Here is a 26751-nt window from a genome sequence, read left to right as displayed (position 1 = left end):
GCTATAAACTGGTCGTTTGTGTAACGCGTGTTTGTAGCAAATAATCATGCTCAAAAATAATCCAACGTCGCCTGGGACTGACACTACACGCGATGCAATGGTTTCAATGTAACTTCATGGAATTCAAGGAATTAGGAAAACATCGGGTTTTCCTAGGGTTTTAATACATACGGGTTCGAAATACATACAACTTTAATGAACAATTTTTACAAGCATAGAAACAAACAAGCATACCTATGGATCTTCACAAACGTTTTCAAAAGCTTTTCTTTTCAGGAAATATCGGATTTTCTGGTGGTTTTCAAACGACACGAAACATTGTTTTTCAAATACCGCTTATGAACTCACCAACATTTCATATGTTGACGTTTTCAAAATACTTGTATTCTCAGGGAACCAGTGAATCAAAGGAAATCATATTCAGTGATGGCTTGCAGTTTATCTATGTACGAATCGAACAACTTATTTTTGGGAATGTAATGTTTAAACAATGTACTTCATGTAAACTCTACTGGTTGTACTATATTAATGCATGGTGACGAATGTTGTTATGTTTCATATATATTCAATGTTATGGTATTCAATTGAGTCACGACAGCCCCCGGACGTTTCCGCCGTCTGGTTCGGGGGTGTGACAGGTTGGTATCAGAGCTTTGTTTATAGTGAACTAGCATGTCGAGCCACACATTGATATGCAACTATAAACCAAAAAGAGGGACTAACATAACTCTGAACAAACAAAGTAAATAAAACACACTTGCTTGCATTAGGAATAAGGACCTAACGCTGAATCAAACACAATAATGCTGGTATCTCAGTTAATTCGGGACTGTTCTTAGTGATACCAAGGAGTGAATGTAGCCTGATCAACTACATTCTCTCCAAAGTAAAACTAACACACGTCTTGATGAGATCGGGATGGCTAGGGAACCTAAAACTATACCCTTATCACCAAAAAGAGAACGTTCGCTTAGTCTGTACAATAGTCATAGCACCTAGGAATAATGTTAGCATATTTACATACTCGCGCAGACAGCATGGATGGTTTTCATCACCCTGGAGACCCCTATTTCCCTAATCAGGGAAACAACGGATGGCTAGAGGAGGAGGAGCCTGAGGAAGAGCCTGAAGAGGAACCTGAGGAAGACCCCGAAGAGGAATCTGACGGGGAACCGGAGGCGGAAGTCGAGGGCGAGCCTGCCGAACCCGAAGAAGACGAAGAGAATTTCGAAGAGGAGCTCGACGACAGCGAAGGGGGTGACTACTGCAATTACAAAGGTTGGATACCTTGATGTTGGCTCTCACTCCATGTTCTCTTTGTTATTTCTCTCTTATGTTCAAAAGAAATCATATTTTATCTGGGAGCCCGATTTTAGTTGGCTGAGCTATGTGCTTTCTCTAAGTGTTAGCATATGAAGGGAAGGTCAAGACGATTGCCTTCTAAAAATTAATCGCATTGATGATGATTGTAATATTACCTTTTCAGTTAAATGCAAAACATAGCAAAGAAAATTGTTGTTGTTTTATATAGTGATCTTTCTTCTACAATTCACTAAGGCTTGATGTACGAATGTGTAACTTCCCTTATATTTTTAAGATAAAACTGGGTGAAACTGGGTACAGATATGAGATATTAATTGTTGATTACCAAACATTTGTTTCCCATCTACTAATGAAATGAAGGTTTGAATTTTCATATGTTTTAACAAAAATCATCCTAGTTTTAGTCGTCATGAAGGGAATGATGAGAAGGTCATGGTTGAAATTGGTTAAGAAGCCAGAAATATGGAGAGACAACCCTATTAGAGGAATTGATGTTCTTTTTGTATGGGTAAGTGTTTTTTCGGGTCAGAGTAGTTTAATTTCTATAAGTTTAAGTTTTGATAGAAATATGATGTATTAGCTTATTTTTTTACTTTTTGGAATAGTTTTCTATGATAGAAGAAATATACTGTGACAACCCGATATTTCAAGACGATATGTTGGGACGCAAGTCAAATTAAGGTCAAAATTTAACTTTCCTAAAATCTTATTTGGGGTAAATAAAGTAGAAGGAATAGTATCAAGGTTTCCAAGCATATAAAGAACGCTAAAATCCGAGTTATAACGAAGGAGTTATGACCATTCTAAGTTTTTCCGTCAGAAAAACGACAATACGAAGTTACGTAAAACTCGAATCGGAGATCGAGCGAGTTTTGGCCGAAATGACCTAAACGAGAATTAAAGGTCTCGTCAATGGTATTTCAGCGGTAAAAAGTCTAGCAAAAACCGACGTCAAATAAAGATGTTATGAATTTTTAAAGAAATTTCTTAATCACGTCATTTTAATAAATAAATAATAAAAATTATTTCATAATTTGCCAACGGAATCTAAACGAAAGTTGTAGATCATAGTCTCACCTTCGCAGGGATATAAAGAACGTCGAAAACGGAGTTCGTATGAAGGAGATATGAATTTTTGAAATTTAATTAAAATAATTATAAATTTAATTAAAAACCCCCGGTATTATCCGAAGGGGAGTCATCGGATAGGACCGAAGTACGCCCTGCGTACATTCGTACGCCCCGCGTACTGAGATCAAGGGCCTCGGATCGTCCACGTCGCCCTATCCGAGGCATCCGACCCGTCCGAAGCGCCCGACCCGTCCGACCCGCCGACCCGTCCGACCCGCCGTCCCATCCGACCCGCCTCCGCAGCAACCCGTCCCATCCGAAGCCGAGGCAGTCGAGGCTTCGGTCATGCATGACGTACGCGTACGCGCTGCGTACGAGCGTACGCCCCGCGTACCGAGACGGTTCAGCCTTCCTATAAATAGGATGCGAGGCTTTCCGAAAAATTTGCTCAATTCTCTCATTTCTCTCGCGGTCTTGCCTCGTTTTCCGTGCCCGTTCAAACCCGAAGCTCTGGCCTTTTTTGCTCAAGTCCCGAGGGTCGATTTTACTCCCAAGATTCCCGAGAATCCCGAGAAAAATCCGTTTCCCGAGACGAAACTCTGCCCGGTTTTCCATCTTGCTATCTTCAAACTTTCAGGTGAGTTCATACCCCTATAATCCACACTTTTAAATGTTTTATAAATATTTTTATATGCTTTTAAGGGGGGGAATACAAGTAAAACACACGATGATTATCGTATGTTATATAAAGTTTCGTTTTATACTTTTTATCAACAGAATCTTATGTGATTTATAATTATTATAAAGAAACTTTCGTATGCAAAATGTATCACGATAACATCATATCTTTTGAAATGAAAAGTGTTGTTATTTATATATAAATCAAACACACTGCTTATACTGTATGTATATGTGTCCACCTATCATAGTACAAACATACGATTATTTTGGCACGAAAAACCTCAATATTTTGGGATACTTCTTGTTACTAAATCAATCTTATGCGATTTATAACTAGTATACAAATGGATTTACTACAAGTTTAACAGTTTCACTAAACATATTACTTCAAATGACTTTCTTAAACGTTTTTACATGATTAAAGCTCGTTATCAAACTGTCTTACATACTGTAAGCTTCCTTTCAAAATCGGTTACAAAGGTGTTTTCAAACAATGGTTTTCCGTGTACTTAAACTGTCTTATCAAACAAAATACTTTCAATCATTTTATAAACTGACATCAAGTCACAAATTCTTTATTAGATTTTTCAACGGTTTTACAAAACTTCTTTATGCTTTTATATTATAAATTGCATGCCTCTATATGTATAGTTATATAAGAAATGTTTAAAAGACTTAGGAAGGCTATCCACCCTATTTCCTTTTCGCGCCTTGAGATGTGGTATGGTGGGATATTGGGCATTCGTCCGGAAGTCGTTTAAATATTAGTTATATATCATGTATACATATATGGTCATAAATGTTCCATCAGTTAATTTAGTTCCGATACTCGTAGATAGCAATGGTGTATAAACCTACTTGGCCACTCATCAATTACATTCTAGTAAACTATTATAGGAATAGTTTAGAGTAAACAAAACATTTTCCCTACTACAAGAAATTATACCAGAGTCAGTTCATTCATGAGTCCAGACTACATGTTATATGAAGGAATACTCTTTCATGAATACTTATACATGAATACTTTTACATAGACATTATATGGCAAATTACTACTACATGTTATATGAAGGAATACTCTTACATGAATACTTTTACATAGACATTATATGGCAAATTACTATTACATGTTATATGTCTAGATACGGTTATATTGTTCGCCTTTCTATCTTTACCTTGTGATTCAATCACATCATCGACGAGATAGACTGGGACTTTATCTCCTAGTACCACATCATACTTTGAGGGACTAACCATTCCGACAACCACTGTTAGCTACAGAGGTAAATGAACAATCTATGGATGTTCTAGGTTGATACCATCGTGGGTATACATAAGGGACTAACTATTCCTAAACCCGGCTGTTAGCAACAGAGGTAAATGAACAGTCTACGGATGTTCTAGGTTGATACCATTTCAGGTATACTTAAGGGACTACTAATAATAGTTAAACAGGGAAAAACCATCACATTTTCAAGAGATGCGTACTTTCAAAACAGTTAGGTCTAGGTAAAAGACTACTTTCAAAACATTCGAGTCTTGGTAGAAGACTACTTTTATACTAGTAGGAAATATGGGATTTTCTAGAGCTTTTCATACTTATACTAAATGTTTCATCATTCATTTACCAGTCTTTCATATCAACTAATGAAAGCAATGACATTAAATACTTATGAACTCACCAGCTTAAATGCTGATCTACTCTTTCAAAATAACTTGTATTCTCAGGTTACAAATAGACAGGTGTCGATACAAGGTTTAGAGAAGACGAAGCAGTCAAGACTCGTCTTTTATTTTGATAAGTTATCATCATGTCTTGTACTATGAAAGAAAACACTTGTAACTAAAATTATACTATTAATGCAATGGATGATGTTGTTGCTTGTTTACTACTTTACATTGTTGTTGATATTATACATGACGTCCTCCGCCCCAGAACGTTTCCGCCGTTCTTGGTTTTGGGGTGTGACAAATTGGTATCAGAGCATTGTTTATAGTGAATTGAGTATATCAACCCATAAAAGATATACTAACTATAAATACAATGGGATTAAAAATACTCTGATTTAGAGTATATACTTTAAATAATAAGATATTTAAGTAAGTATACGTGCTGCATTCATACTAAAATCAGTGTCACTAGGACAGTACAAAAGAATTACGATTGTTGGGCAACACAAGTAGGCTTAGAGACATATGGTCAAAACTGGGAAGATATAGCCTGATCGCCTATATTATCCGAGGGTTGACTAGCATGTGCCTAAGTTTAAGTGTGTAGTCGCAGCAATGCTAACATCTTACCAACCCTACCACAATGAGAACAATAGAACATAACATAAAAATTAAAATACTATAGGAGTATTTGGTGTTACTATAAGTACTTTATACTTGAGAATTAAAACGGGATCCTCATTACTAAGTTGATAGTTGCTAAGAGGATACACTAAGGCTACATGTAATTAGGATGTTATAGACTTAGAATCAGTGGTAATTTTGCCTTACCCCTATTCTGTGTGAATTTGGAAATAAGGTCACTTATTCGAAGGTCTATCCTATTTAGATTACACATAGCTGGTATGCACTTCACAAATAGTGATGTAACTAATGAGGGTTTTCTAAATAATTATCTAGATAGTTCGTCTAATAATTATCCACTTACCCTAAATTCTCGCATAGAAATCATAGTTGGACTCCATCCCCTTGACAACCAGTATCTTCCGAATGAAGTCTTAGCTGGTTGGTTTGGAGAAGAACCAGAGAATTGATCATCCTATCCCTTTGGATGATCACCATGATGAAAACCTTTTAGTCGATGCTAATTCCGAGCTAGAGGTTGAGAACCTACCCCGAGCAACTCCCTTTCCAATTCCTAACCCCCGTCCGGCTCTTCATGGCCCGACGCCTGATTCGGTGGAATGCTTGGAAACATGGAGCCAAGAACAAGATCAGCCCATGCCATTTATTGGCGACCGAAACTTTTGCGACCTGAGCAATGGGGGCTCAGCAGGTAGAATCTTGCCAATTATGGTCCGCAGAGTGGCCCAAAACGAGATTCAAGGCAGGACAGCCCAACATCAGATTGCCGAAGTTGTCACCGATGCGAGAATGCATACCCTCCACACCACTCATCTAGAAGATACTCACAAGAGATCAGAAAGAAACCATGAGAACCTGCTGCAAACACTAGCTGAAAACCCGAGCCAAAGTCATAGAGCTCCAAGTACGCCAGAGGGTGTACTAGAGACACCTACTTGACATGGAACGTCAATTGGTTGAACTGAGAATTCACCAGAGGAATTATCGTCGCCAGTAGTAGACGCTTTACTTTATTTCCCTTATAAAAAGAGGAATCGTATTTTTTGTCTATGCCTGATGTGGCATTTTCTATGAAATTATCTGGTACCGTAAGTACTTTAGTTAGGTCTTTATGCTGTCAGGAACTATCTCCTGTGGATATGATGTAAGACCTTTACAAGGTCATTTTCCTAAACCTTTACGCCGTAAATATCCAAGATATTGGCAGCCGGCTAACTTTTGTGTCATTTCCTTCATTCAAGTACTCTTATCATACTCTCATTGGAGTCTATCTGAAACCTGCTTTAGTTAAGTCATTGGACCATAGCAAGTTAAATACGGAGACGTTTCCAAGTCTCTTTCAGTGGTTGGATCTTTGTTATTCACCAATCCACGATACCTCAACTGGTACAACAAACGTCTTGAGAACATTCTACGAACTTACCTCTATTCATTACTAGGACTACATCATAGGGATGTAGGTCAAACCTTCGCGAACATACTTTCATTCTGTACTAGGACTGCATCATAGAGATGTAGGTCAAACTTTCGAGAACATCGTCGTACTCTTTACATGAACAATCCAAGTACATCAGGGTTAACCCTTTATACACACACTTCCATCCAGCACTAGGAGTGCATCATAGGGATGTAGGTCAATCCTTCAAGAACATACTTCTATTATTTACATGGACGATCGAAGAACGTCTAGGTTCAACCATACTCGCTCACAAATTCATTTTTCTTTTCGTATAACAGAATCATGTCGCCGAAGAAAAACGAACAACCCATCTACCAAACACCAACTCTTCAGATTGATGCAGCTACCTTTCAAGCTGCAGTCTTGGCTGCCGTGTCAGCTGTTCTGACCCTCCTTAACGCTAACAATGCGAATGTTAGCGGGATCGTTAACAATAATTCCAGTCCAAGTAACAGTCAAGTACTTCAACGAGAAACAAACTACCACGACACCCCGAATCCCAAGCCCAAGAATAACAAACGAAAGTTCTGGGCTAAGACTAAAGGCAAATCACCTCAAGGGACGAGCAAAAGACAACAACATGTGGCAACCTTCGCAGCCACGACTTCTGTACCTCATACTACCATCCCTAACCCGGCCAAACAGTATGCTGGCAATCTCCCAAAGTGTAACAAATGCAAATATCACCATCATGGATTTTGTGGGAAAATGCAGTGCTTAAACTGCAATAAAAAGGGACACACCGTCCGTTACTGCAAGAGTCGGATCCAACACATTACTTCAACCACCAATGTCGAAATTTCTCGAATATGCCATCTATGTCGCGTCATGGGACACTTCAAGAGGGACTGTCCAACAGAGGAGAATGATGGTGAATCCGGAGGAGTTTGACCTCATTATGGAAAGAGACAACGAAGGACCCTACTATAGTATAGGTTCACTTCCAACCGTCAGTAATATGTATGTTTTTATAAACCATCTAGAACTAGTGCAACTAGAGTCTTTGTCTGTATAGGAATTCTCGTCCTGCGTATACTTGTCTTTTGTAGTATATCATATTCGCAGCATTAGTCTTGTAGTAAATCTAAAGTGCCGAAACACTGTTGATGATTGCACGGTTGTTTTGTCTGTAAACATCTTTTGTTCAAATCTAATGTCTTTAAGTTTCCTTATGATTACGACATTATCATACTACTTGATTCAATTCTATCCTCACAAAAACAGCTTCATACGTACATCTATTCCTCCAAAATCGTCTTTCTAGCAAAACCGTTATTCCGGAACAACAAAGTACTCGTTCATAGAGCACCTCATGTTTCTCATCCTCTCCAAGGAGAAACTTAGCAAACCGCCCGAAGTACCACTCGTTCAATATGTCAAGTTCAATCCAAAGACCCACAGTTTCAAGCTTATTTATATAGGACTCGTATACCCGAGACTACGATTGGTGAGCCTGGTATAGGTTCTACTATGAACTTCAGGACGGAGACTGCCCAAGATTTACAAGTGATTATGCTACCATGCGAATAAACTTAGAAGCCAACACGTGCCCTTTCTGTCGATTGGGACAAGAAAGTCAGATAGAACAAAAGTACCTATCCTTTTTCCTTAATTCATGAGTAATCATACTTTATTTTTGATCTTCACGTCATCTACTCAACCACAAGGTTATGACTTCATAATCAGTATGAATTGGTTTTGTTCTTATACAAGAGGAAAGGTCACTGCCTATACCTCGAGTCAGCTTAAGACGCAGGAAGTTAACTATACAGCACATAATCTTGAGTCAGGGACAACGATAATTGTATGGAAGATCTGGAGGCACTGCTTGTAGGATACAAGATGTACTATCCTCGCAGTCCACAAAAACATTCAACATACGTTCGACCAAGAGGAGTTATCACACCGGTGAGGCCAACAAAAGAAACAAAGCCGTTCCCCACTAGTGAAAGGTTCGCTGGAAGGCCATGCGAGGATCTAAATTCACTTAGGAATACAAAAGATCAAATAAAACTTCTATCTGTAGCGTAGTATCAATTCTGCTTAAACTCTAATTTCGGGACGAAATTCCCTCTAACGAGGGGATGATGTAACAACCCGATATTTCAACACGATATGTTGGGACGCAAGTCAAATTAAGGTCAAAATTTAACTTTCCTAAAATCTTATTTGGGGTAAATAAAGTAGAAGGAATAGTATCAAGGTTTCCAATCATATAAAGAACGCTAAAATCCGAGTTATAACGAAGGAGTTATGACCATTCTAAGTTTTTCCGTCAAAAAAACGACAATACGAAGTTACGTAAAACTCGAATCGGAGATCGAGCGAGTTTTGGCCGAAATGACCTAAACGAGAATTGAAGGTCTCGTCAATGGTATTTCAGCGGTAAAAAGTCTAGCAAAAACCGACGTCAAATAAAGATGTTATGAATTTTTAAAGAAATTTCTTAATCACGTCATTTTAATAAATAAATAATAAAAATTATTTCATAATTTGCCAACGGAATCTAAACGAAAGTTGTAGATCATAGTCTCACCTTCGCAGGGATATAAAGAACGTCGAAAACGGAGTTCGTATGAAGGAGATATGAATTTTTTAAATTTAATTAAAATAATTATAAATTTAATTAAAAACCCCCGGTATTATCCGAAGGGGAGTCATCGGATAGGACCGAAGTACGCCCTGCGTACATTCGTACGCCCCGCGTACTGAGATCAAGGGCCTCGGATCTTCCACGTCGCCCTATCCGAGGCATCCGACCCGTCCGAAGCGCCCGACCCGTCCGACCCGCCGACCCGTCCGACCCGCCGTCCCATCCGACCCGCCTCCGCAGCAACCCGTCCCATCCGAAGCCGAGGCAGTCGAGGCTTCGGTCATGCATGACGTACGCGTACGCGTTGCGTACGAGCGTACGCCCCGCGTACCGAGACGGTTCAGCCTTCCTATAAATAGGATGCGAGGCTTTCCGAAAAATTTGCTCAATTCTCTCATTTCTCTCGCGGTCTTGCCTCGTTTTCCGTGCCCGTTCAAACCCGAAGCTCTGGCCTTTTTTGCTCAAGTCCCGAGGGTCGATTTTACTCCCAAGATTCCCGAGAATCCCGAGAAAAATCCGTTTCCCGAGACGAAACTCTGCCCGGTTTTCCATCTTGCTATCTTCAAACTTTCAGGTGAGTTCATACCCCTATAATCCACACTTTTAAATGTTTTATAAATATTTTTATATGCTTTTAAGGGGGGGAATACAAGTAAAACACACGATGATTATCGTATGTTATATAAAGTTTCGTTTTATACTTTTTATCAACAGAATCTTATGTGATTTATAATTATTATAAAGAAACTTTCGTATGCAAAATGTATCACGATAACATCATATCTTTTGAAATGAAAAGTGTTGTTATTTATATATAAATCAAACACACTGCTTATACTGTATGTATATGTGTCCACCTATCATAGTACAAACATACGATTATTTTGGCACGAAAAACCTCAATATTTTGGGATACTTCTTGTTAATAAATCAATCTTATGCGATTTATAACTAGTATACAAATGGATTTACTACAAGTTTAACAGTTTCACTAAACATATTACTTCAAATGACTTTCTTAAACGTTTTTACATGATTAAAGCTCGTTATCAAACTGTCTTACATACTGTAAGCTTCCTTTCAAAATCGGTTACAAAGGTGTTTTCAAACAATGGTTTTCCGTGTACTTCAACTGTCTTATCAAACAAAATACTTTCAATCATTTTATAAACTGACATCAAGTCACAAATTCTTTATTAGATTTTTCAACGGTTTTACAAAACTTCTTTATGCTTTTATATTATAAATTTCATGCCTCTATATGTATAGTTATATAAGAAATGTTTAAAAGACTTAGGAAGGCTATCCACCCTATTTCCTTTTCGCGCCTTGAGATGTGGTCTGTTGGGATATTGGGCATTCGTCCGAAAGTCGTTTAAATGTTAGTTATATATCATGTATACATATATGGTCATAAATGTTCCATCAGTTAATTTAGTTCCGATACTCGTAGATAGCAATGGTGTATAAACCTACTTGGTCACTCATCAATTACATTCTAGTAAACTATTATAGGAATAGTTTAGAGTAAACAAAACATTTTCCCTACTACAAGAAATTACACCAGAGTCAGTTCATTCATGAGTCCAGACTACATGTTATATGAAGGAATACTCTTTCATGAATACTTACTTATACATGAATACTTTTACATAGACATTATATGGCAAATTACTACTACATGTTATATGAAGGAATACTCTTACATGAATACTTATACATGAATACTTTTACATAGACATTATATGGCAAATTACTATTACATGTTATATGTCTAGATACGGTTATATTGTTCGCCTTTCTATCTTTACCTTGTGATTCAATCACATCATCGACGAGATAGACTGGGACTTTATCTCCTAGTACCACATCATACTTTGAGGGACTAACCATTCCGACAACCACTGTTAGCTACAGAGGTAAATGAACAATCTACGGATGTTCTAGGTTGATACCATTGTGGGTATACATAAGGGACTAACTATTCCTAAACCCAGCTGTTAGCAACAGAGGTAAATGAACAGTCTACGGATGTTCTAGGTTGATACCATTTCAGGTATACTTAAGGGACTACTAATAATAGTTAAACAGGGAAAAACCATCACATTTTCAAGAGATGCGTACTTTCAAAACAGTTAGGTCTAGGTAAAAGACTACTTTCAAAACATTTGAGTCTTGGTAGAAGACTACTTTTATACTAGTAGGAAATATGGGATTTTCTAGAGCTTTTCATACTTATACTAAATGTTTCATCATTCATTTACCAGTCTTTCATATCAACTAATCAAAGCAATGACATTAAATACTTATGAACTCAGCAGCTTAAATGCTGATCTACTCTTTCAAAATAACTTGTATTCTCAGGTTACAAATAGACAGGTGTCGATACAAGGTTTAGAGAAGACGGAGCAGTCAAGACTCGTCTTTTATTTTGATAAGTTATCATCATGTCTTGTACTATGAAAGAAAACACTTGTAACTAAAATTATACTATTAATGCAATGGATGATGTTGTTGCTTGTTTACTACTTTACATTGTTGTTGATATTATACATGACGTCCTCCGCCCCAGAACGTTTCCGCCGTTCTTGGTTTTGGGGTGTGACATATACATTTCATTAATTTATTTATTAAAGTATCCCACTTTCATTTCTATGTGTTACCAATTATGAAATGGATCTCAGGGTACTTAAAGATCTGACATTTTGAGTGAGGGTGTTGTTAACTTAGTTGATGATGTCGATGCATTACAAACAATTGATATGAAGTCCCCTTTAATGGACCTAGTCAAAATATAAATGTTGTAGCTCTCTTAAACACTACAGATATCGTTTCATCTTTCATGAATTTAATCAAACTTCTATCAATTTATTTTTTATTTTGTTTGTATTTGATCAATACAAATTATTAGTCAATTGTACAAGTAAATAATCTCACAGATCATGTGCTCCTTTGATTTATATGTTACTTTCTTCTTGATTGTTTTGATGGACATTTCTTTAAATTTGTTTGTGATTAGAATTCATACTTGATTTTTTTACATATTAATATTAAGTTTTGACATCTGCTTAAGTATTTTGTGGATGTTAGTTGTGGTAATAGTTGATTGTTATTTATATTAATTGCCTAAAATGTTATATATATATATATATATATATATATATATATATATATATATATATATATATATATATATATATATATATATATATATAGATATATAGATATAGATATATAAAGGTTTAGCACTTAATTATTGTTAAACAATTGATTGTATATATATATTTTTTTATTTTTATATTCATCTCTAAACAAGAAAAGAAAAAGAGAAATATGAAAAATAAATTGGATAATTACTTTATTGTTACTTGTATAATTGCGAAAAACATAATTAGTTTTCCAAAGTTATTTTTTGTATTAAACAATTAGTTATATGAAGTATGTTTCATTTTTTTTTAAAATTCATCTAGAAGGACACCTTTTATAAGAAAGCTTACATGTGTGTCTAAACTATTTCAGAACTTACAACAATAAGTCTCAAATGTTTAGACCTTTTGCCATTTCTCACAATTCGAACTATGAAGAGGGATGCCGCAATCATAATTAAATTTGAGGATGCAAATATCACAATTGCTAACTCTTTAAAATCTAATTAGTGAAAGTGTTTCCTCACAATCATTTTCATGAAGCGGAGAGAAACCTTATGACACTTAGACTTTATGGTGTATGTGTACCTATCCATGTGAAACTGTCATTTCCAACCATTATCATAAGACAAGGTCTATGGCAGATTCAGACTCGTATGGACTCAACTTGTTCAATCTTAATTTCTTTCCACTTGGTAGCACGAGGGCCTACCATGTCTTCCAAATTGTTCAACAGATCACCCTTACTGATCAATAAACTTTCACTGCTCAAGGTGCTTTGCCTTATGCAAACAATTAAGAACTCATAGAACTCACATGAATAATCAACTTTAACTTGAATGGGCACAAAAACAAAAATATGTCAACACGATAGGTTTCAAACCTCAAGTCGTGTGCTAGTGATTAATAGCAGGTTTATTGTTGATTTGTTCTTGAAACTTTTCAAGATCTTTTAAGACTCCCACTGACTTCTCGACATATAATACTCTCTTGTCAAGAACATTCCTTGACAAATAAATATTCAAGAGTTAGTGAGATTTCTTATCAAGATTAACACTTGACACACTTGGTCTTAGTTGGTCTTTGTCTTATCCAAGACATCACAACTTACCAATTTCAAATGTACAAGAGTAAGAAAAATTTTACTCTACATTTCATAAGTGTTTTAAATCTTTCTTAAGATTATGTCACTCAATGTACAATCTTGGAGTATGACTCTAAGATTTGATCTTGGAATGAAGTATGAATCATCTTCTTGATTTAACAATTTCAAAAATTCACGATTCCTCTTCTTAGCCATACAAATGCACTAAGGTATCCTTAGAGGATCAATTGTGACATGGTCCCATAATCATAAGGATGATCATAAAGCACGATACCAAAGTACTCTCCTTTCCTTTCAGATTGGAGGAACTTTTATCTTTCTGCCTAATTGATTCTTCTTATTCGATCTGCTATACCTTGAAACTTTTCCAATGGTTCAAAATTATACTCAATCTTGTAACCACAACCATATTTACTAAACTTTAGTAAATCATGTCGAATAGTCTTATCGTTCTTTGTGGTGGACCTAACCAGCGCACAACCAAGTATACCCGATCCCCTAGTCCTTCACTTGACTCATATATACATGTGAAAAAGGAATTATTCTTAATTTCCCAAGGATGAAAATTCTCATCCATCATGCAATACAAGTTGCATGATTCGAAGTTTCTATGCAATTGAAACTTGGGTGATGAGAATATTTCCTTATTTGGTAAATTAAGACACCACCACAAACGAAAGAATCAAATCCATTTTCAACATTGCTAACAATATATAAACACCAATTTTCACAAATGCCATTGCAAGGAAATATAAATAAGATAAAATCAAAATTTTATTCTATATTTATAAAACGCGGAAAACTTGTCCTTATAATGCAAATACATATGAAAACTATGTTACTACATATTTCTAAGCAATCTATCATAACTCCAACGCATCGTTCCCAAGTTTAACAAAAGAAAAGAAGAGAAGAGAAAAAAAAGTCATGAGAGAAAAGAAGAGAAAGAAAAGGAAGACAAAATTTTCTTTTGTGTTCCCGAGTTGGAGAGAAGCGGAAGGAAAATGAATCATTTTGTTCTTTCTTTCCAAATCCTCCCAAATCGGAAGGAAAGAAGGGAAAGTGATCCTCCCATTTCCCTCCACTTCCTTCCACTTTCCTCCTTTAATGAAACTCGGGAACACCAATTTCTTTTATTTTCTTCTCATTTCCACCCATTTCCATTCCTTTCTCTCGTTAAGTTGAACTCGGGAAGGGGGTGCTAAGTAGCAGCTCAAAACTCTGATGATCGAAACATGCGATTGAAATCCATCTTTTCGCGATCAAACTCAACCTGGTCTTTATTTAAGCTTCCTTTCTCTTCTTTGATCCTACAAAACATCAAAATGTAATCTGATCACATCATGTGTTAAGAATCTAGAAATAGGAACTTAATAGAGTTAGATAGTGGAATTACCTAAAGCAGAGTCAAACTTTTTGACTTTGCCATCCCTATGATCCTTCAGGTAGATACGGCAGCTTCGCAACCAATGCTCCTTCTTTTGGCAATAGAAACAAACAGACTCTTTCAGAACGATACATGGGACTGTTGGATTAATGTCTAAGTCCATAACTATAATTGGTAAGACTTGACCCGACCCGGCATGGTCCATTTGGGTTGCATACCATCATGCACTTGGATAGACTATAATGAGACAAATAAGACACTTATGGTTATTAATATATTATAAGTTCTAGTATATTAATAATAAGAATAATAAGATTATTTAATTAGTATTGATCAAGAATTAATCTAGGATTAATTAAGTGATCAAAAGAAGACTAATTAAATATATGGGTTGATTGTGTAAATCATCCATACTTGTATAGTGGGCTAATGCTCCATGGATAATCAAGTTGGGCTAAAACCCATAGGATGGTCCATGGATGCTCCATGGTGTATTTGTACCAATGGATCATGGAAATGAAAGGCCATGTCAATTAGGGTTTACATGGTGTAACCCTAACTATATAAGCATCTTATTCTTGACCAAAATCGGCACTAGATTGTGAAGTGAAAGGGCTAGCCGATTTCATGAGTTGTAGAATTCTCTCAAGCTATTCTAAGTGTTTTGATGATTGTGATTCCATTTGAGGTGTCACACTTGGGGCACTAGGCACTCAAGCTTCATGAAGACTTTCTACACAAAGAGGTATGTATTCTATCTTGTTATATTCATTGTTTTATATGCTAGATTAGGATAATACCTTGGAAGTTCTTATTTGCATGTATAATAGAGAAAACATAGATCCAAGGTATTTAGGGTTGGATGTACACTTAGGAGTGTTAGAATGCTCAAAACCCAACAGTGGTATCAGAGCCTAGGCTTGTTTTCTTGTTATACCTGCAATAGAAGCTAAAAAAACGAATTTGGTGCTGTCTGATCATCAGACTCGGCGAGTCCATCAGAGGACTCGGCGAGTCCATGCCTAAAATGTGATCAATTCGATCCAACTCGCCGAGTTGGTTCATGCACTCGACGAGTTGGACCCCCAGACAGCATATTTTCGAGTTTTTTGGCTAGAAATGGACTAGGAACATTACCCTAAGTTGTTTTTGAATTTATAAACTTGTTTTTGATGTGGTAATGTTCATGCTAGTCCATTTTCAAAGATAATTGTCAATAGATTCATGTTTTGTATTAGTTTAAGGTTTAGACTAATTACATGAAAAAGTTTGATTTGAATTATCTTGTACTTAAGAGTTGCTTAGATTAATAGAAATGTTGAGTGAAATAGTTGTTTTCAATCCATTTTAATCTAAGAGTTGAGTATAAAATGTGTTTGTGTAACTTGTCCTCAAGTTACATGAAGAGTCACATTAAAGACTCATAAAATTCATAAGAGTTGGCAATGGTTACAAAATGAAGAGTCTTGTGTCATTGAATAATTTTTATGACTCCATAACTTGTCCTCAAGTTATGGAAGTTCAAGAGTCACTTCATTAAAAGAAAAATATGTAACCATAATTAAATCCATAAGTTATAAAATAAAGAAAAAGTTAGTTCTTTTATTAGTTTAAAGTCTTCCATAACTTGTCCTCAAGTTATGGAACTTGAAGAGTTTTTGGATTAAAACTACTTTAAACACATAAGTTATGGAATTAATTAGTTTTGAATAGTTTCAAAACTTGCCCTCAAGTTTTGGAATTTGTAAAGTTTTCACTTATGAATACTTTAATTCCAAGTTAGCCCTTAGAATTTTAAAAGTTAAAATTCAACCCTTATACTTTATAATATTATAAGTTAATAATATATATATATATATATATATATATATATATATATATATATATATATATATATATATATGTATAAGAGTAAAGTCAGTCTTACCGCTAGTACGCCTCATTCACGAAGCCGGTCTATAAGGTGGGTATAAGGTTGTTGCCTATAAAATGGCAATTTAATGGGTGTCCACTCTCACCCACCGCTTGCTTGACTGGTGGAGGGTCGTTAGCCGAACGGGTTTGACAAGACTATAATTCTCCTTCATTAAAAGTATTAATGATAATACTAAGTAACTAAACTCTTAATAATACCCAATCTTAGTTACTTAGGAAAAATGTGAATAAGGTGCTAACCCATGAAATTACACTTTACACTTTGTCTAAGTCGTTAGTGGAGCGTGTGTGGTTAACCGGCACACTAACTTGGACTTAACAAGGTAGGTAAAGGGTGACTTAATATTTATCATAGTATCGATGGAGCGTGTGTGGTTAACCGGCACATCGATTGAGGGGTAATTTATTAAGGGTACCAAGTGATTTGCATGGTTACTTCACACCTTGTTTTGTGATCCTCGGCATCCCAGTCACAAAACCTGAAGGGCACACTCGAGATTGAAACATACCATTGAACAGTTCAATGAATCTCAAAGATCTAGGAGTTTCAAAACCAATTAAAACCTAATAATACATTTCGTTTATCTTGGTGGAAATTGGTGAATCGTCATTCACCTACCTTCAAATATTTTATAGCTTGGATTACGGCATACCTCTTCTAAGTTATAAAATAGTTTGTTGGGTCCTAGCCTTAATATTTCATATTGGGTGTCATATTAAGGACTTTAAATCAACTATCTTGAATATCTCCCAAAAGATGTCTAGTTTAGACACCTATGATCTTCCCAAATCTCTTGAAACAAGGTTTCCTAATGAAGATGATGTCCCATGGATATCATACTTCTTTCACCTCCTCCAATTATTCTCCCTAACCCACAAGTTCTTGAAAAGTTTAAGGTCACTCAAGCCCTATTGGCAAGGCAAGGTCTAGGTGTGATCACATCTTGGAGATGTAGTCACATATTGACAAGCCGGGAGAGTTGGGTGTCAAAGTCTTGAGAAAGTTGGTGGTTCAATCACTTTCTAAGTCACATAGTGAGTTCCTTTGGGACACCTATGAAACAGACTATGACAAGACCCTTAATGATCTTATCTATTTGCTAAGATCAACTTCCTAAAACTTTATGGACATTGACAATGATGACATTGGATATCTAGTAAAGCTCTCTCTTCCCGATGGATAGGGATCGGCCATAGTCAACTCGGTTGACCAAATGGTAAAGAGAAAAGCTAAGTCTGTGATAATCCCGTGTACCATTATCAAAGGGTCCATATGTTTATATTGCCAAAGGAAGGGGCATTGGTTGCGAAGCTGCCAAATTTACCCAAGGATGTTAAAGTCAATAAGTTTGAATCTACTTCAGGTAAAGTCCACTATCTAACTCTGTTAAGTTTCTATTCTGAGATTCTTGATACATGATGTGACTGGGTCACATGGTGATGTTTAAGAATCAAAGAAAAGTAAAGGAACTTAAAGAAAGAATATGCTGAATCTGATCGCGTAGATGGATTTCTATCGCATAGTTTGAAGATCGGATTCTTGAGCTACTTCTTAGGAGTTATGAGATATTGCTTAGGAATAGATAACAACAAGTTTTCATATGGATTGTAAGGATAAGTTTTTCTGCAAAAAGTTTTAAAATAAAAGGAAATTTTTGATTTTATTTATTTTAAAATATCCTTACAATGGCATTTGAGGAAAAATTGTTGCTTATATGATTCCATTAAGAGCAAGAGTGGAAATATGAAATTGATTCTTTCATTTGTGGTAATGTCTAAATTTACCAAATAAGGAAAGATTCTCATCACCCAAGTTTCAAGTGGACCGTAACTTGGAATCATGCAAGTTGTATAGCATGATGAATGAGAACTTTCAAGTTTTGGAAAAATTAAGACTAATTACTTGTTCACATGGATGTGTGAGTCAAGTAAAGGACTAAGGGATCGAGTACACATTCTTGTGCACTGGTCAAGTCCACCACAAAAGATTGATAAGACTATTCGTCATAATTTACTAAAGCTCAGTAAATATGATTATACTTACAAGCTTAAGTGTAACTATGAGACATTGGAAAAAGGTTCCAATTTATGACAGAGCGAATAAGAAGAATCAAATTAGGCAGAAGGATAAAAGTTTCTCAAATCTGAAAAGATGGGAGAGTACTTTAGTATCCGTTTTGTGATCATCTTAATGATTAAGAAACCATAGCACAATTAGTTCTCTAAGAAAATCTTGGTGCATTCTTATGACTAAGAAGAGGAACTTGAATTGTTGAAGTGGTTAAATCAAGAAGATGAGTCATACTTCGTTCCAATACAAGTCTTAGAGTCATACTCAAAGATTGTAACCTGAGTGACATGCCTTAAAGAAAGGTTTAAAACACTTGTCAAATGTAAGAGTAAAAATTTTCTACTCTTGTACATTTCAAATTGGTAAGTTGTGATGTTTTGGATAAAACAAAGATCAACTTAGGCCAAATGTGTGAAGTGTTTGTCTTGATTAGAATCCACACTATCTCTTGGATATTTGACAAGGGAGTCTTATAGGTCAAGAGGACAGTGGGAGTCTTAAAGGTCTTGAAAGTCTCAAGAACTAATCAAGAATAGAACCTGAAGTTCTTCACTAGCACACGTCTTGAGGTTTATAACCTATCGTGTTGACATATTCTGTGCCCATTCCAGTTAAAGTTGGCTTTGCATATGAGTTCTTAGAGTTCTCAATTTGTTGCACAACAACTTGGAAGCAATGGTAGGCCCTTGAGCTGCCAGGGGGCAAGAAATTAAGATTGAGTTCAATCCATATGAGTTTGGGTTTGTCATTATCCTTGTCTTGTGACTATGATTTTGACCATTCACATGGATAGGAACTCATACACCATATAAATCTAAGTGTCATAAGGTTTCTCTCCGATTCATGAAAATGATGGTGAGGAAACACTTTCACTAAGTAGATTTTATCTAGATAGCAATTGTGATATTTGCATTCTCAAAGTCGTTAGTGGAGCGCGTGTGGTTAACCGGCACACTAATATGGACTTGTGAGAAGTGGAAAAAAGGTCTAACCATTATGATTACGGCATACCTCTTCATAATTGTTTAGACACACAAGTGTGCTATCTAAGGGAAGGTGTATGTTTTTGATAAAGTCTTATCAAAACAATCTAGTATCAGAAATCTGAACTTTGGTAAGAAAGTCAGCTGATTTCTGAGTACATGTCAAAAGCTAGTGGGAGCATAAGTGTTATGCTAATAATCATCATGTTAGTGGGAGCATGATAATTATGATAAGTATTGCAAGTTAGCAATGTTAATTATAGAAAACAAAAGTTTCAATTGGAAAAAAAGTTGTTTTGCTATAATTAAGGGAGAGGAAATTATACTTCATCTCAAATCTATAAGCTTAGATCGTGAGGTTTTAATCATTTAGTCAAGGATATATATATGAATTTCATGTTGGAATGGCTCAACATAAGGAAATTCTGTATATGGGTCCATTATTTGCGTTCTAAAATTCGATTATGATTACGGCATCCCTTTTCATAATCTGAATTATGAGAACTTGGCAAATTGAAATGGAAATATTATAGCAAAAGACTGGTTTAGTCTTTATGTAAGACATCATGAATCGTGTCCCATATGCTTCAGATATAGGATCGATTACATGTGCTATATTCATCCTTTCTAAAAATTTTCCAAATTCCTGGGGCATTAAGAAGGGAAAAGGTTTAGAACTGGATATGACTAAAAGGATTAAACAATTGTCGAGGACAATCTAAGGTTTACCAAAGATTGGTTGCTCAAGGACAGTTGGAAGTATAGTGATAATTCTGGAAGGACCATATTGACATAATCTGTAAGGAGGCAACTCTTGTTCAGAAGTGATAGTCAAAAATGGAATCTGGAAATGTTTCAAAGTTAAAATTTTCAATCTGTGTAAGATTAAGGAAACTTAATGCAAGAAGGATGTTTCCAAGGAACTGATCTCCTTTGGAATACTCTGTAATGATTGTTGCCAAGTCTTTTGGAGTTTGTGCATAATCGTTACAAGAGGATCAATGCATATGAGTTTAGAATCAAACAGATTTCAGTAAATGGCATGAATTTGGAATTCTTGCATTTGCAGTAAGGATTTAGGAGTGTGAAAAGAGAATCATTGAAGTTATGTTCAATTGATCTAGTTCACAAAGTAAAGATCATAGACAAACATAGTATGCATACTTGGTGTGTGGCATGACTAGTGTTTAGAAAAAAATAGTGTACATGCTTGGAGCATGGGACAACTATTGTTTTAAATTCAAGAATAAAGTTGATAGCTAAAACAATATACAATGAATAATGTGTAATCATATGGTGATAAATAAAAAGGTGTTTTATTTATATTCATAAGTTCTGAGACCATATTGGATTCGATTATTATTGTGTTTTATTTTGCATGTTTTGACTTCCCGAATAAACTAGGTTATTCTTTCAGAATGACTAAGTTATTCAAACCATCCACAGTCGGTCATATGTTGGAAGTAGATATGAATTAAGACTATCATGAGTTGGCTTGTAGAGGTCTAAGGTGTTGGACAAAGGGCTACAACACTCATGAGTGCTCATAAGTTATGAGTGTTGGATTCAACCCGCGCTCATTGGAATCACTTCATGGATTTTATCAGGAGTGATCATGAGACGATAATATCTTATATTCTTCAAACCTAGAGATATGAGTTGTTACTATGAGTTGATAGTACATTGATTGCACGAAAATGCATACGGTAACTCGGTGCTATAAAACGTGCTTTTGTGTATGATTCAACAAGTAGTAGAACAAGCCATATGAGTCGAAGTTTATCCGTTCCTTTTACCTTTGGGATAAAAGCGATATCTGTGGGCCCCTCGATGATTTGATGATGACAAATGGAAGTGCTCGGCCGGGCCAGGACTGATTTGATTTGTTCAATTAGTCAGTCGTCATAAATCGGAAATCGGGAAACAACAAATGGACAGAGAGAATGATTATAATCCATGTCTCAGTCCATATGATATCTAGAATGGAGGAATATATGATCCCTTATCTAATGGACAAGTCACTGACAAAGGTCAGAGTTCATCTACAAGGTCAGAGTTTGACAGAAGCTTTTGAGAGCTACGATTGCCAGTTGGTTCCTGAAGTCATACGCAATAATAGTTTTAGACTTATCCAAGTGGGAGACTGTTGGATTAATGTCTAAGTCCATAACTATAATTGGTAAGACTTGACCCGACCCGGCATGGTCCATTTGGGTTGCATACCATCATGCACTTGGATAGACTATAATGAGAGAAATAAGACACTTATGGTTATTAATATATTATAAGTTCTAGTATATTAATAATAAGAATAATAAGATTATTTAATTAGTATTGATCAAGAATTAATCTAGGATTAATTAAGTGATCAAAAGAAGACTAATTAAATATATGGGTTGATTGTGTAAATCATCCATACTTGTATAGTGGGCTAATGCTCCATGGATAATCAAGTTGGGCTAAAACCCATAGGATGGTCCATGGATGCTCCATGGTGTATTTGTACCCATGGATCATGGAAATGAAAGGCCATGTCAATTAGGGTTTACATGGTGTAACCCTAACTATATAAGCATCTTATTCTTGACCAAAATCGGCACTAGATTGTGAAGTGAAAGGGCTAGCCGATTTCATGAGTTGTAGAATTCTCTCAAGCTATTCTAAGTGTTTTGATGATTGTGATTCCATTTGAGGTGTCACACTTGGGGCACTAGGCACTCAAGCTTCATGAAGACTTTCTACACAAAGAGGTATGTATTCTATCTTGTTATATTCATTGTTTTATATGCTAGATTAGGATAATACCTTGGAAGTTCTTATTTGCATGTATAATAGAGAAAACATAGATCCAAGGTATTTAGGGTTGCATGTACACTTAGGAGTGTTAGAATGCTCAAAACCCAACAGTGGTATCAGAGCCTAGGCTTGTTTTCTTGTTATACCTGCAATAGAAGCTAAAAAAACGAATTTGGTGCTGTCTGATCATCAGACTCGGCGAGTCCATCAGAGGACTCGGCGAGTCCATGCCTAAAATGTGATCAATTCGATCCAACTCGCCGAGTTGGTTCATGCACTCGACGAGTTGGACCCCCAGACAGCATATTTTAGAGTTTTTTGGCTAGAAATGGACTAGGAACATTACCCTAAGTTGTTTTTGAATTTATAAACTTGTTTTTGATGTGGTAATGTTCATGCTAGTCCATTTTCAAAGATAATTGTCAATAGATTCATGTTTTGTATTAGTTTAAGGTTTAGACTAATTACATGAAAAAGTTTGATTTGAATTATCTTGTACTTAAGAGTTGCTTAGATTAATAGAAATGTTGAGTGAAATAGTTGTTTTCAATCCATTTTAATCTAAGAGTTGAGTATAAAATGTGTTTGTGTAACTTGTCCTCAAGTTACATGAAGAGTCACATTAAAGACTCATAAAATTCATAAGAGTTGGCAATGGTTACAAAATGAAGAGTCTTGTGTCATTGAATAATTTTTATGACTCCATAACTTGTCCTCAAGTTATGGAAGTTCAAGAGTCACTTCATTAAAAGAAAAATATGTAACCATAATTAAATCCATAAGTTATAAAATAAAGAAAAAGTTAGTTCTTTTATTAGTTTAAAGTCTTCCATAACTTGTCCTCAAGTTATGGAACTTGAAGAGTTTTTGGATTAAAACTACTTTAAACACATAAGTTATGGAATTAATTAGTTTTGAATAGTTTCAAAACTTGCCCTCAAGTTTTGGAATTTGTAAAGTTTTCACTTATGAATACTTTAATTCCAAGTTAGCCCTTAGAATTTTAAAAGTTAAAATTCAACCCTTATACTTTATAATATTATAAGTTAATAATATATATATATATATATATATATATATATATATATATATATGTATGTATAAGAGTAAAGTCAGTCTTACCGCTAGTACGCCTCATTCACGAAGCCGGTCTATAAGGTGGGTATAAGGTTGTTGCCTATAAAATGGCAATTTAATGGGTGTCCACTCTCACCCACCGCTTGCTTGACTGGTGGAGGGTCGTTAGCCGAACGGGTTTGACAAGACTATAATTCTCCTTCATTAAAAGTATTAATGATAATACTAAGTAACTAAACTCTTAATAATACCCAATCTTAGTTACTTAGGAAAAATGTGAATAAGGTGCTAACCCATGAAATTACACTTTACACTTTGTCTAAGTCGTTAGTGGAGCGTGTGTGGTTAACCGGCACACTAACTTGGACTTAACAAGGTAGGTAAAGGGTGACTTAATATTTATCATAGTATCGATGGAGCGTGTGTGGTTAACCGGCACATCGATTGAGGGGTAATTTATTAAGGGTACCAAGTGATTTGCATGGTTACTTCACACCTTGTTTTGTGATCCTCGGCATCCCAGTCACAAAACCTGAAGGGCACACTCGAGATTGAAACATACCATTGAACAGTTCAATGAATCTCAAAGATCTAGGAGTTTCAAAACCAATTAAAACCTAATAATACATTTCGTTTATCTTGGTGGAAATTGGTGAATCGTCATTCACCTACCTTCAAATATTTTATAGCTTGGATTACGGCATACCTCTTCTAAGTTATAAAATAGTTTGTTGGGTCCTAGCCTTAATATTTCATATTGGGTGTCATATTAAGGACTTTAAATCAACTATCTTGAATATCTCCCAAAAGATGTCTAGTTTAGACACCTATGATCTTCCCAAATCTCTTGAAACAAGGTTTCCTAATGAAGATGATGTCCCATGGATATCATACTTCTTTCACCTCCTCCAATTATTCTCCCTAACCCACAAGTTCTTGAAAAGTTTAAGGTCACTCAAGCCCTATTGGCAAGGCAAGGTCTAGGTGTGATCACATCTTGGAGATGTAGTCACATATTGACAAGCCGGGAGAGTTGGGTGTCAAAGTCTTGAGAAAGTTGGTGGTTCAATCACTTTCTAAGTCACATAGTGAGTTCCTTTGGGACACCTATGAAACAGACTATGACAAGACCCTTAATGATCTTATCTATTTGCTAAGATCAACTTCCTAAAACTTTATGGACATTGACAATGATGACATTGGATATCTAGTAAAGCTCTCTCTTCCCGATGGATAGGGATCGGCCATAGTCAACTCGGTTGACCAAATGGTAAAGAGAAAAGCTAAGTCTGTGATAATCCCGTGTACCATTATCAAAGGGTCCATATGTTTATATTGCCAAAGGAAGGGGCATTGGTTGCGAAGCTGCCAAATTTACCCAAGGATGTTAAAGTCAATAAGTTTGAATCTACTTCAGGTAAAGTCCACTATCTAACTCTGTTAAGTTTCTATTCTGAGATTCTTGATACATGATGTGACTGGGTCACATGGTGATGTTTAAGAATCAAAGAAAAGTAAAGGAACTTAAAGAAAGAATATGCTGAATCTGATCGCGTAGATGGATTTCTATCGCATAGTTTGAAGATCGGATTCTTGAGCTACTTCTTAGGAGTTATGAGATATTGCTTAGGAATAGATAACAACAAGTTTTCATATGGATTGTAAGGATAAGTTTTTCTGCAAAAAGTTTTAAAATAAAAGGAAATTTTTGATTTTATTTATTTTAAAATATCCTTACAATGGCATTTGAGGAAAAATTGTTGCTTATATGATTCCATTAAGAGCAAGAGTGGAAATATGAAATTGATTCTTTCATTTGTGGTAATGTCTAAATTTACCAAATAAGGAAAGATTCTCATCACCCAAGTTTCAAGTGGACCGTAACTTGGAATCATGTAAGTTGTATAGCATGATGAATGAGAACTTTCAAGTTTTGGAAAAATTAAGACTAATTACTTGTTCACATGGATGTGTGAGTCAAGTAAAGGACTAAGGGATCGAGTACACATTCTTGTGCACTGGTCAAGTCCACCACAAAAGATTGATAAGACTATTCGTCATAATTTACTAAAGCTCAGTAAATATGATTATACTTACAAGCTTAAGTGTAACTCTGAGACATTGGAAAAAGGTTCCAATTTATGACAGAGCGAATAAGAAGAATCAAATTAGGCAGAAGGATAAAAGTTTCTCAAATCTGAAAAGATGGGAGAGTACTTTAGTATCCGTTTTGTGATCATCTTAATGATTAAGAAACCATAGCACAATTAGTTCTCTAAGAAAATCTTGGTGCATTCTTATGACTAAGAAGAGGAACTTGAATTGTTGAAGTGGTTAAATCAAGAAGATGAGTCATACTTCGTTCCAATACAAGTCTTAGAGTCATACTCAAAGATTGTAACCTGAGTGACATGCCTTAAAGAAAGGTTTAAAACACTTGTCAAATGTAAGAGTAAAAGTTTTCTACTCTTGTACATTTGAAATTGGTAAGTTGTGATCTTTTGGATAAAACAAAGATCAACTTAGGCCAAATGTGTGAAGTGTTTGTCTTGATTAGAATCCACACTATCTCTTGGATATTTGACAAGGGAGTCTTATAGGTCAAGAGGACAGTGGGAGTCTTAAAGGTCTTGAAAGTCTCAAGAACTAATCAAGAATAGAACCTGAAGTTCTTCACTAGCACACGTCTTGAGGTTTATAACCTATCGTGTTGACATATTCTGTGCCCATTCCAGTTAAAGTTGGCTTTGCATATGAGTTCTTAGAGTTCTCAATTTGTTGCACAACAACTTGGAAGCAATGGTAGGC

The sequence above is a fragment of the Lactuca sativa genome, chromosome 5, assembly GCF_002870075.4.
Source record: "Lactuca sativa cultivar Salinas chromosome 5, Lsat_Salinas_v11, whole genome shotgun sequence".
In the NCBI taxonomy this organism is placed as follows: domain Eukaryota; kingdom Viridiplantae; phylum Streptophyta; class Magnoliopsida; order Asterales; family Asteraceae; genus Lactuca; species Lactuca sativa.
The sequence above is the reverse complement of the archived record's forward strand: the minus strand, read 5'-3'. Positions refer to the sequence as shown.